Raw genomic sequence first — 12,349 nt, forward strand, 5'->3', positions numbered from 1 at the left:
TACCAAGAGCGCTGCCAGCAGAAGAGGGGGGAACCAGGACGCTACCACTAAGGAGACTAAGCCGAAGCAGCTGAGCACACGCAAGACGGGCAAAGACGTTGGGCCGGGGCTCACCCGAGAGCGCGGGCACATCAACAGGCTATGCACAACGTTCAGACTACTACAACCTACGCAGGCATCGCCACCCAGAGCCGAGCGCCATCGCCCACACACTGTCTCTGATGAACACGAACTGGTAGAAGCCAGCAAAGAAGCGCCGAGGGTGCAGAACAAGGAGCAAGCTTTGCCGAAGCCAGCAGAACGAAAGACCAACGCCGAGGCACCGCCTGACAAGGTATTAACTTGTCAATGCCTGCGGATTGTAGACTAGGGTTTCGTTGGATGTAGAGGGCAAGTAGATCTCGAAGGTTTCAGCCGAAAAGTACTCGACGAATATGAAACTAAGGTTGTGTTGACAATAGATTCGATCCTTTCTTTGTCCCTCGACTCCCCCTTATATAGGAGGCGGAGCCGAGGGTTTCTTAATACACAAGTTACAGAGTCCGGGAGGGTTTTGCACCCGTCCCGCAAGATTACAAATTATACTTTCTAATACAACTCTAGCTTTCCTTACTAACATCTTGGGCTTCCGAATCTTTTTATTCTTTGAGTCATGGGCCTTCAGTAAACCCAGGGTACTATCTTCGGCAGGCCCATTGGGGATGCCTATGTCAGTAGCCCCCGAGATTTTGCTTGAATTGAAGAGTCATGGAGAATCTCCAACTTTAATCATTCAATACATCTGCCGAATTTTATCACATATCTTTAGATACGCAATTCTATATTGTACAGGGATAATGGTAGTTGGGGCTAGTTCATCTGACGGATCAGGTACTAGTTAACTGCTCTAGTGGCAATCCGCACAAACCTACTTCAAGATCACGTCCCTGGACATGATCTCGGGATACTGGTGTAAACTTCGACAGGTGCCGCTTAAGGTCTTACCATTCTGTCGAGTCCCAGTCATATTTTATCGGGTACTTAACGCGTCCGTTAGGATTTTTCTTCGTATCTATTGATACGGAAAAAAGTAGCAAACCGATGTCAGAGACGATGCCACGCCGCTCAGAACGGATCTGGGGTCTTACCTTCGCAATGTTTTGCGGCATTCAGAGATTATTCGCTACTTTGGCGCTCTAAGAATATATTGTCGAGTGCTTTTTCGGCTGTTGGAATAGCACACTTTATTGAGTCAACGGATGACTTATTTTGCCTTCCCGATGGGAGTATATGTAGAGTTATTTGTATAACTCGAAATATGCTCACTTCCTCTTTTTTCTTCACTTTCTTCCTTCTCGCTTTTTTATAATTTCATCGGGCACGCGAACAACGTTCCCGATGGGAGTAGCCCCCGAGGCTACAGCCAAGGACTTGTGCTTGGTTGTAGGCTCAACACTTTAATGCCTCATGTCAATATATTTTCATTCTTTCTCAAACTTTTTATATCTATCGGGTGCGCGACCAGCGCTCCCGATGGAAGTAGCCCCCGAGGCTATGAACAGATGCTTGCATTTGGTCATAGGCTCTCGACATTTCTATTTTGTCATACTTGAATATTTTTTTTTCAAAGTAGCCCCCGAGCATTTGGGCAAAAACTTGTATTTGGTCAAAGGCTCTCGCAATATTCAATAATCTTCGGTTGTCGCCATTCTTATGAAACTTCATAGCCGAGATTTTCTCTTGCCAAGGTGACGTCATTGCTGACGGTAGCCACGATCACTGTATCGGGAAAACGCGAGAACTTCTCTCTCTCTGTCTTGTGGACCCAAATTTCTTACCAAGTTGACACGTCGTGCAAGTGGGGGACACACGTCCTCCACTTTCCCTAGCGCACGTACTGTAGCTCCTGTTCTTTCTCGTCGGAATGAAATTACTTTTTACCCCTTGTCCACGTGTACACCATGTATTCCGCAATCTCTTCATCCAACGGTGCGTCGTTTCACCGCACCGCTATTTAAGGTCGTCGTCTTCCTCCGTCAATACCTTCACTCGCGTCGCACCTCTGTTCTTCCTCTGCAAAAATTCTCCACTGCTCCCATTGCCTCTTGCGCTCAACCACGCTCGCACCTTTCTCCTCCACTCTATTTGATGCCACCACGCGCGCGGCTCACCAGGCATAGCACTCCGGAATCCAAGATGGCCGCCGAAGATCTGGAGTGGGAGAGATCCAAGATCTCCAACCAGGATATGAACCTGCTGAAGAAGCTGGGGTTCACCAAGAAGGAGAACGCGCTGCGCTTCCCCAAGGAGGAGAGATACCCATCTCCTCCAATGGAGTACCGGGTCAGTTTCATTGACCATCTCATCCGCGGTCTTTCTCCCCCTATCCACGAGTTTCTTCGAGGTCTTCTTTTTGTCTATGGGCTTCAGCTGCATCAGCTGACGCCCAATTCTATCCTGCACGTGTTGATTTTTATCACATTGTGTGAATGCTTCCTCGGAGTCCAACCTAATTGGGCTTTGTGGAAGCGCATATTCTGCCTCCGCCGTAATGGCTCCCACGGCGTCGCCTATAACATCGGTGGCGTTGTTATCTGTGTTCGTCCTGACGTCGAGTACTTCGACGTCAAATTCCCCGACTCCGTCCAAGGGTGGCGCAAGAGATGGCTCTATGTACACGAAGAGAGCTCTGATTCAATGGAATACAACATTGCTCCTTTTGATGGTAGAGCCAAGATTCTTCGCCGCCGATCCTGGGACGCTGAAGCTACCGAAGAAGAGAAATCGGCGACAGAGGCGCTGATGACTCGCATCCATGAGCTCCAGAACACCCGTGGCAAGGAATTGTCGGGTATCCAAATCACAGCCTACTTCCTTAGGATTAGAGTGCAGCCTCTGCAAGCTCGCAAAAATCCCCTTTGGATGTATGCTGGTGATGAAGATGTCGAGAGGCTCTCCAAGGACCTTCCTGTGAAGGACTTGGAGAAATTGATCCGAAGAATGTCAAAGCTTAGCAAGAAGGACACCATTCCAACTTCTTGCCGCGTTAAGCCATTTAGTAGCACCAATCCCCTTCCCGAGGTAATTTTTCCTCTTGACTATTATATTGTCTTCTCGAGCTTTTGGTATCTGTCGACTACTATTTTGCTAACGCCTTTTTGGCATAACTTTTTGTCAACACTCTTTGTTTTTCGCAGAACCACCCTGTTCTAGCTTCTCTTCCTCCTCTTCCCGAAGGTGGTGAAGTCGAAGAACGCACCGTTGTCGAGGATGACAACCATGGTACTTCTTGCCCTGATAGTGAAGTCGCGGGTTCCCAAAAATCCGCGGCTTCTTCTGAAAAAGAAATTGAAACTGAGGCTACCGCATCGACACGCTCTTCTCTCCCAGCTGCTCCTCCGAAGAACAAGAGGAAGAGGGACGAGGTTGTCGATTCCGGCACCTCCAAAGCCGGTGCTGCACGTGCCGAAGAAACTGCTCCTGATGTTGGAAAGAGAGCTTTCAATCCTTACGAGGATGCCCTTGTCAGCTCGTAAGTTCCCTATTACTTTTTGTTGCTTTGCTCTCGATGTTTTTGTCTATCTTGATTCTTATATTGTCGCCATTTTGTTGCAGTGGTGACGAGGAAGAAGGGCAACCTATTGACGCGACTGCTCGAACGAGTACGTCGCGTACTTGAGTTGTATCTGAAGCTCAGCCTGATGGAGATGAAACTTCGCCTCCTCAGCAAAACATTGAGCATTCAACTCCACCTGCAAGCCCCCGTGCCCCTTCGCCAAAGAGGGCAAGGGTCGAGCCATCCAAGGAGCCTGTCCTACAACCTGGTGGCTCCACGACTCCTCCTTTGGATGATGTAAGTTTCTCGCTTCTCCTCTTTTGTGCAAAATACTTTTCGATACTATCGACTATTTTTTGTTGTCGAGCTTTCTACCTTATTGATGCTTGTTTCTCTTTTCCCTTCGTTAGCCTTTGATGAAGGAATTCATCCGTCTCGGTACCCAATTTGTCGGGTACCGCGACTATGCTAAAAAAGCCGAAGGTGATATTCTGCTACTTCTTCGAGCAAATGACTTTGATTGCTGTTGACTATTTTGTCATGATTTTGATTGTTGTCGACTATTTTGTCAGAAAATCTCGTGGAAGCCAACAAGCGTGCTGACGCACTTGCTCGTAAACTAGAGCATAGTGAAAAAGCTCGTAAGAAGGCTGAAGCAGATGCCAAGAAGGCTAAGGCAGATGCCGCCACTGTCGAAGATCTTCGAAAAAGACTTCACGACGCGGAAACTTCTCTGAGCGAGAGCATAACTCAGCAATCTACTCGCGAAAAAGAAATCCTTACTCGCTTGGAGTCGCAGAGTCAACGTTTTATTAGTAAGTGCTCAGATCCTTGCTGTTTCCTTGTGTCGGCTTTTTCTCCTTTTTTCTTTGACCATCTCTTTTTTACTTTATTCAGGGAGAACAGATCAAGAGTATGAGTTGGAAAACCCTGAAGGTGACCAACTCCTTGACGCGCTTTCTCTTCTTGAGATCCACAGCGATGAGGCCCGCGACGGCCTTGCTGAAGCTAAGATGGGTCTGTCGCGGCTTTTCCCATACTTCTTCAAGAAGAAGGAGGTACCCGCGACTTTTGTCGCTCTCGCCAAGTGCTTCAATTCTCAAGAAGACCTTGGACTCCAACTTCGCCAAGAAGGGTTGAAAGTTGGCGTTGAAGGTACAATTGCCTTGGTTGCTGACAGCCAGCAAGAAGTCGACTGGGCAAGAGTTGGCAACACGGAGGAGATGGAGACGAAGAGGTGGCAGTCGCTGATTAAAGCTGCCAAGCTGAACTCGAAGAAGATCCTCGCCTACCTCGGATACAATCCAACTCCTGCTCCCAGTTCGTCGAAGCCGGAGGTCAAGTAGACCACCTTGTCTTCTCTTTTAGTTTTAACTCTCTTTTGACGCTGTCGCCCTAGTATTTTTGGCGACAACTGCTTCAGTAGTTCATTAGGGACCCTTCTTTTGTAATAGCAATGTACATACTTCGAGAATCAATGGAAATCTATCTTTGCTTGATGATTGACGTCGAATCTTTTATTTTCAGTTGATTTTTGACAACTATACTGCAACTCCTCGTCCTTCCGATGTTTTACCTGCGTCGTCCCATTTGAAGAAGGCACCTGTTGCTGTCGAACTTATTGAAGATTCATCGAGTAAAAGTTCGGCAGAAGACTTGGAAGAACTTCGCCAACAACTTCAGTCTATGAAGAAACAATCACTTATGATAATGGAACAGTCTCGAAAGTCTTCCGAGAAGGAACAAATTGCGCTTCAACAGGCTCAAGTTGCTATGGCTGAAAAGGAAGCCGCGGTTTCTGAGGCTGCTGCAGCTTCTCGACGAGAGAATTTCATGCTTGAGCTAATGCTTGATTCCAGCTTGGATATGGCGGGTATACTTCATCCACTTGACCATGGTTATCTGTGTGTTCCATGCTTTTCTTTCCTCTCTAATTCCTCCGCTGAAAACAGGTTCTTTTCTGGATACAGCTGTCGAGGATCAACGTGTTGAAGCTCGATCCAATGTGCTTCTCAGACTTGCCGAAGAGCATGGTTCCAACTTTTGGGGTACACCTGAACGTACTCGCAAGATTGCCAGATTTCAAGATCGTGCGACTCAGGTCCATGAGTTTCTCGACTTCTGTACAAGGACGTTGTCTTTAGTTTATGGCACCATGTTCCCACGCAATGAGATGCCAGAAACCCTTCCTGCTTTGATGGATAAATTTCGAGATGCACCTCGGATCCATGGATTTGTGCGGGCCCAGCTATCTGCCGGCGCCAGGTTTGCTATGATGATGATAAAAATTTGCTATCCCAAGTTTGACATGAGTCAAATTGTTACCAAGTGCTTGGCTAAGATGGCGATAAGGAAAAGGAATGTTGGCAAAATTGACGATATGGTAACTCCTGTAGCTGAGGATATGATGGATGAACTTCTTCGGATGGATGCTGAGTTCTTCGTGAAGGGCAGCTATGCTGAGCATAGTTCTCGCACTGTAAATAATGAACGGATGACCATAGATGATATACTAGGCAGCAATTGAGAGTTTCTTTTTTAGCTTGTCGAGTTTTTCCAGGAGCTGCATCTTGTATATTGTAAACATAATCTATATTGTAAAGCCAGTAAATATTTTTGTTTTTCCTCGTCAAGCCCCCGAGCGTGTTGGTGATAATTTCCTCTATTGTGTATGCGAGGTTTGAACCAAGGCAAAACAATGAACTATATTGATTGTACTATTTTTGCGGGTACTAGCCCCCGAGCTCTTTTGTCGACCACTATTTTGTATCGTCTTTTTTATTTGGCGAGGTGCTTTGCACCAAGGCGAGATATTTTGTGCGTTGGCGTTGTATATATATATTGTAATTTCTGGGCGCAAGCCCCCGAGCGTGTCGAAGGAAAAGATATATATCTCCACTATCTTTATTATATTGCAGCACCGCGAGTCCGCCTCATTAAAAACCTTTTCCAGCCCCACTCGGTGCCCTGAAAAAGGAAAAGAGTGCGTCTGAAAACTCGCGGGCATTTCAGTACATTGTAGCTTTACAAGGAGGACTATATTTCAACTCTAGGCGTAAAAACGCCTGAGGTGTGCCACGTTCCAAGGATTTGGCTCGACAGCTCCTGACTTCTTGTCCTTTATCCTGTATGCGCCTCCCTCGATTACTTCTGTGACGATGTAAGGTCCAAGCCAAGGCGACTCGAGCTTTTCATGGCTTTTTTGATTGAGCCGCAGAACTAAGTCTCCACCCTGAAAATACCTTGGTCGCAAACGTCGACTGTGGTAGTTTTTTAGATCTTGCTGGTACTTAGCAACCCGCGATAACACTTCGTCTCGAGCTTCATCGAGTGCATCGACATCGTCTTCCAATGCTCTTCTGGACGCTTCTTCGTCGTATTTAGTGACTCTCGGGGAGTCGTGCTCTATTTCTATCGGCAGTACTGCCTCTGCTCCATGGACTAGAAAGAACGGAGTCTCATGTGTCACTGTATTTGGAGTTGTTCGGATACTCCATAATACACTCGGTAGCTCCTCTGGCCAAGTATGTCGAGCTTTTTCCAATGGTCCTACCAAGCGCTTCTTGATGCCATTGCAGATGATACCGTTGGCTTTCTCGACTTGACCGTTGTTCTGCGGGTGCACGACTGACGCGAAGTGCAATATGATGCCTACCTCTGCAAAGTATGCCTTGAACTCCTTGGATGTGAAATTACTGCCATTGTCCGTGACGATGCTATGAGGGACTCCAAATCGAAAGACAATGCTGATCAAAAACTTGATTGCCGACGCTCCGTCTGGTGAATTTATCGGCTTTGCTTCTATCCACTTGGTGAATTTGTCGACAGCGACAAGCATATACTCGTATCCTCCTGGCGAGGCCTTGTGCAGTTTTCCCACCATATCGAGACCCCATTGAGCAAAGGGCCAAGACAACGGTATTGGCATCAACTCTGCTGCCGGAGAATGAGGCCTTGCGGCAAATCTTTGGCACGCGTCGCAAGTCTGCACTATTTCCTTCGCATCCTCGATTGCTGTCAACCAGTAAAATCCTGCTCTGAAGACCTTGGCCGCGATAGCTCGGCTGCTTGCGTGATGACCGCATACTCCTTCATGTACTTCCTTCAGGATTACCCTTCCTTCTTCGGGTGTAACGCACCTTTGTAGCACACCCGAGATACTTCGCTTGTACAACTCTCCTTTGACAACAGTAAAGGCTTTGGAACGTCTAATAACTCGCCTTGCTTCAACTGGATCGTCAGGTATTGTTTTCCTTAAGATGTATGATATGTACGCTTGCATCCATGGTATTTGCACCATCATTATTAGATCCTGCTCCTCTTCTTCTTCTAGTGCTTCTTGTGTAGCCCCCGAGGGTTTCTCGTCCTTCTCCTTCTTTTTTGATTTCTTCGGCTTTGTAGACCTCTCTGTTATTTCTTCCCAAAACACGCCTGGTGGAATCGCGAGACACTGCGACCCGATGTTTGCAAGAACATCGGCTTCATCGTTGCTCAACCTGCTGATGTGATTTACTTCACATCCATCAAATAGCTTTTCGAGCTCGTTGTACATCTCCTTGTACGCTATCATACTTTCATTGACTTCATCACATTGATTCATGACCCGCTGAGCCACCAATTGTGAGTCGCCAAAGATTTTCAGGCGAGTTGCACCACAAGCCTTTGCCATCTTCATGCCGTGTATGAGAGCTTCATATTCTGCCTCATTGTTAGACGCGTTTGGGAACGTCATCCGTAAGACATACTTTAATTTGTCGCCTTCAGGTGATATTAGTATCACGCCTGCTCCAGCTCCCTCCAACCTTTTGGATCCGTCGAAGTTCATAGTCCGGGTTCTCGACAAATTCGGGGGTCCCGTATTTTGTAGCTCCATCCACTCTGCGATGAAGTCTGGTAAAATCTGCGACTTGATTGCTTTTCTTTTTTCATACGTGATGTCTCGAGGGGAAAGCTCTATTCCCCAAAGGGAGACACGACCCGTAGCTTCTGGATTGTTTAATATATTTGATAAAGGCACCTCGTTGACCACTATTATTGGATGCGCCGAAAAATAGTGTCGCAACTTTCTTGCTGTTGTGAACACTCCATATGCCAGCTTCTGGTACTGCGGGTACCGCTGTTTTGAAGGCGACAATACTTCACTGATGAAATATACTGGCCTCTGTACTCCGTGGAGTTTTCCTTCTTCTTCCCTTTCGACTACGAGAGCCGTGCCGACCACCGAGGTGTGGCCGCAATGTATAGCAGGAGAGGTTCTTTCTCTTTAGGCGCCACCAAGATTGGTGGTGTCGAGATTGTGCGCTTGAGATCCTCGAAAGCTTTGTTCGCCTCGTCATTCCACTGAAACTTCTCTCCTTGCTTGATCAGAGCATAGAATGGCAATGCTTTTTCTCCTAGCCTGGCGACGAATCTGCTTAGAGCTGCGACTCGCCCCGTCAACTGTTGTATTTCTTTCAACTTTGTCGGCTTCCTCATCGTTACGATGGCTTGGATTTTCTCTGGATTGGCTTCGATCCCTCTTGCTGATACTAGGAATCCGAGAAGTTCTCCCGCAGAAACGCCGAAGGAGCATTTTGTCGGGTTCAACTTAAGGCAGAATTTGTCAAGGTTGTCGAAAGTTTCTTTCAAATCCTCGATCAACGTTGTCCCCTTTTTTGAAGTTATGATGACATCGTCGATGTACACTTGTACATTTTTACGAATCTGTGTTGCTAAGAACTTCTGCATCATCCGCTGATATGTTGCTCCCGCGTTTTTATGACCAAAAGGCATTGTTCTATAGCAAAACATGCCATAAGGTGTTATGAACGCTGTCTTGGCTTCATCATCTTCTTTTAATCTGATCTGGTTATAACCAGAGTATGCGTCTAAGAAGGAAAGACATTCGCATCCTGCCGTGGAGTCGATGATTTGATCGATCCTTGGGAGGGGAAGGTGATCCTTTGGACAATGTTTATTGAGCCACGTAAAGTCGACACACATGCGAAGGACTTTCATGTTTTTCTTCGGCACCATCACTGGGTTAGATACCCAAGTGGCTTCTGTAGATATCTCTTTAATAAAACCAGCTTCTCTGAGTCGATCAATTTCTGACAGCATGGCTTTGCGGTTTGGTTCCGAAAAATGCCGCAAAGGTTGTTTGATTGGTCTCGCTATTGGATCCAAGTTTAGGTGGTGCTCGGCAAGTTCCCTGGGTACTCCTGGCATGTCAGCTGGACACCATGCGAAAATTTTCCAGTGCTCACGGAGGAACTCGACAAGCGCGCTTTCCTATGCGAGGTCCATGTTTGTTGCAATGGACGTCGTTTTCTTTGGATCTGTCGGGTGAATCTGCACCTCCTTGGAGAGCTTAGCAGTATTAAAGGTTGGCTCCTTAAGTGGCCTTCCTGAGTCTGGTAACACATCATAGTCGGTTGTAAACCGTGACGCCATATATTCTGCTTGCATCCCGAAAGTTTCTGACAGTTGATGAAAGTCCTTGTCGCATTTATCGGCTAACGCAAAACTTCCCTTGACTGTGATTGGTCCCTTAGGTCCGGGTAACCTCCACAACAAATACGTGTAGTGTGGTACCGCAATAAACCTGGCATATGCTGGTCGTCCCAACAAAGCATGATATTGCGATGGGAAATCCACGACTTCGAATTCCAGCCTTTCTATCCTGTAGTTTTCTCGGGTCCCAAACTGAACGTCGAGATTGATTCTTCCCAACGGATAACTCGGCTTCTCTGGTGTGATTCCATGAAAACGTGTGTCGGTTGGTTTTAGATTTGCCAAGGATATGTTCATCTTCCTTAGTGTATCCCCGTACATAAGGTTTAAACTGCTGCCTCCATCTATGAAAACTCGAGATACGTCGAATCCTGCAATCGCCGCCGGTAAGATAAGTGCTGACTGTCCTGGTCGAGGAACTTGCTGCGGATGATCCGCAATTGTGAAGCCAATGTCCTGTCCCGACCAATTTAAATACTCAATCGTTGGTGGAGGCATCTTCTCTGCCATGAATACTTGCCGCGAGATTACTTTCTGCGCCCTATTAGATGGCCTAGCTTTCTGAATCATCAAGACTGCGCCATTGGAGTTAGGATCAACATATGGAGGTGGGTGTGGTGCTGCCGCTATTCTGAGCTGGTGTCGATTTTCGTCCGTGATCGCGGGAGGAGGTGGGAGGTGGATCTCACTTCTGGGTCCCTGGGGGTTTCTAGTTGCTGCTTGAGCATTGGCTAGCCCTGCAACCCGTAACATTGCTTGAAAATTGCGACAGTCCTTCTGCAGATGTCCTGACTGCCTCTTCCCATTGTTATCGAGATAGAAATGCATTTGGCATGGCCCGTTCATCATATCTTCGGGAGTTACAAAAGGTCACTGAAACCTTGATCCACTATTTTGCCTGTTGTTTCGAGAATCATCTCTATTGTCGCCTCGCTGTTCGTTACTCCTTTGATATTCATCTCTATTCTTTCCTCTAGTGTTTCCCCGAAAACCAGCCGATATTTGGCAAGGAGCATCGTAGTTCGAGAAATGTCGAGAAAACCGTCTTCTATTTTGAAAATTTCGGTTACGGTCCTCTTCTGGTGACATGTGCCGCTTATTATGAACAGCATCTTCTCCGTCTGCCCATCTGTTTGCGATCTCCATCAATGCTGACACTGTCCTTGGGTTGGTTCTCCCCAAGTCTTCGACAAAATCTCCTCGTCGAATTCCTGCCACGAACGCATCTATTGCTCTCTCGTCAGATATATTCTCTGCCGAGTTTTTGATGATGTTCCACCGTTGGATGTATTTTCTCATTGATTCATCATGCTTTTGTCGACACGACCTCAACTCTTCTAGTGATGCCGGTTTTTTGCAAGTTGATCGGAAGTTTTTCACAAACACGTCCTCGAAACTATCCCAGCTGTCGATGGATCCTGGAGGAAGTTTCTTGATCCAAGATCTTGCGGCTCCGCTCAGGTGTATTTGAATACTTTGCAAGGCTGTTGCTCTGGTGCCACCTATCAGTTTCACCGTCTCGAGGTAATCGACAAGCCAATCTTCGGGATCTTGTAGACCATCGAATTTTTTGAAACCATCTGGCAACTTGAATCCTGACGGGACTCGAGTTTTTCGAACTCGTCGCATAAAACACGGGAGACCACACATATCTTCTTCCGCAAGGTCTGGTGACTGCCGATGTTCCCTTCTCTCTTGTCGCGCTCTATCCACCCTGGCTTGAGTCGCTGTATCTCTGACTCCACTTGCTCTCGGTGGATCTTGCACAGCTGCGGTAGGTCGCGGACTGTTTTGCCTTGCAGTTCCTTCGGGAGGTGTAGCCGCGAACGTTGCTCCCATGGCTCCACATCCTGCCATGGCCATGTTATACAACGCTTCTCTTGGATCTCCGGGAGGTGGTCTGGACGCGAGGATGAAACCTTGCGTTGCCATGTATCCACCTTCCGGTGTTTTAGGGATAATATTTCCCATCGTGTCGATTGACATGAAAGACATGTCGAGGTTTTGAATTAAATTCCCCCTCTCTGCTTCGGGTATATTTTGTAGCCGAAATCTTGCTCTCCTTCGAGCTTCTCTGTGACTATCTCCCGAATTTCCTGATTGTCGACTTAGCTCTGCTCTTCGCCTGCTTGACGTGGAGGTTGCCTCCTGTCTTCTATTTAGTGCAGCTATCTGTTTTTCTAACTCTCTGCTAACACGAGCGAGTCTATATTGATAAGCTTGCAATTCTTCTGCTGTCGCAGTTGTGGTCATTGGCTCCGTACCATCCATGGCTTTTGCAGCTCTATCCCATGCTTCTTGCGGGAGTTGAACTCTTACACG

The sequence above is a fragment of the Lolium rigidum genome, chromosome 3 (assembly GCF_022539505.1).
Source record: "Lolium rigidum isolate FL_2022 chromosome 3, APGP_CSIRO_Lrig_0.1, whole genome shotgun sequence".
NCBI lineage: Eukaryota > Viridiplantae > Streptophyta > Magnoliopsida > Poales > Poaceae > Lolium > Lolium rigidum.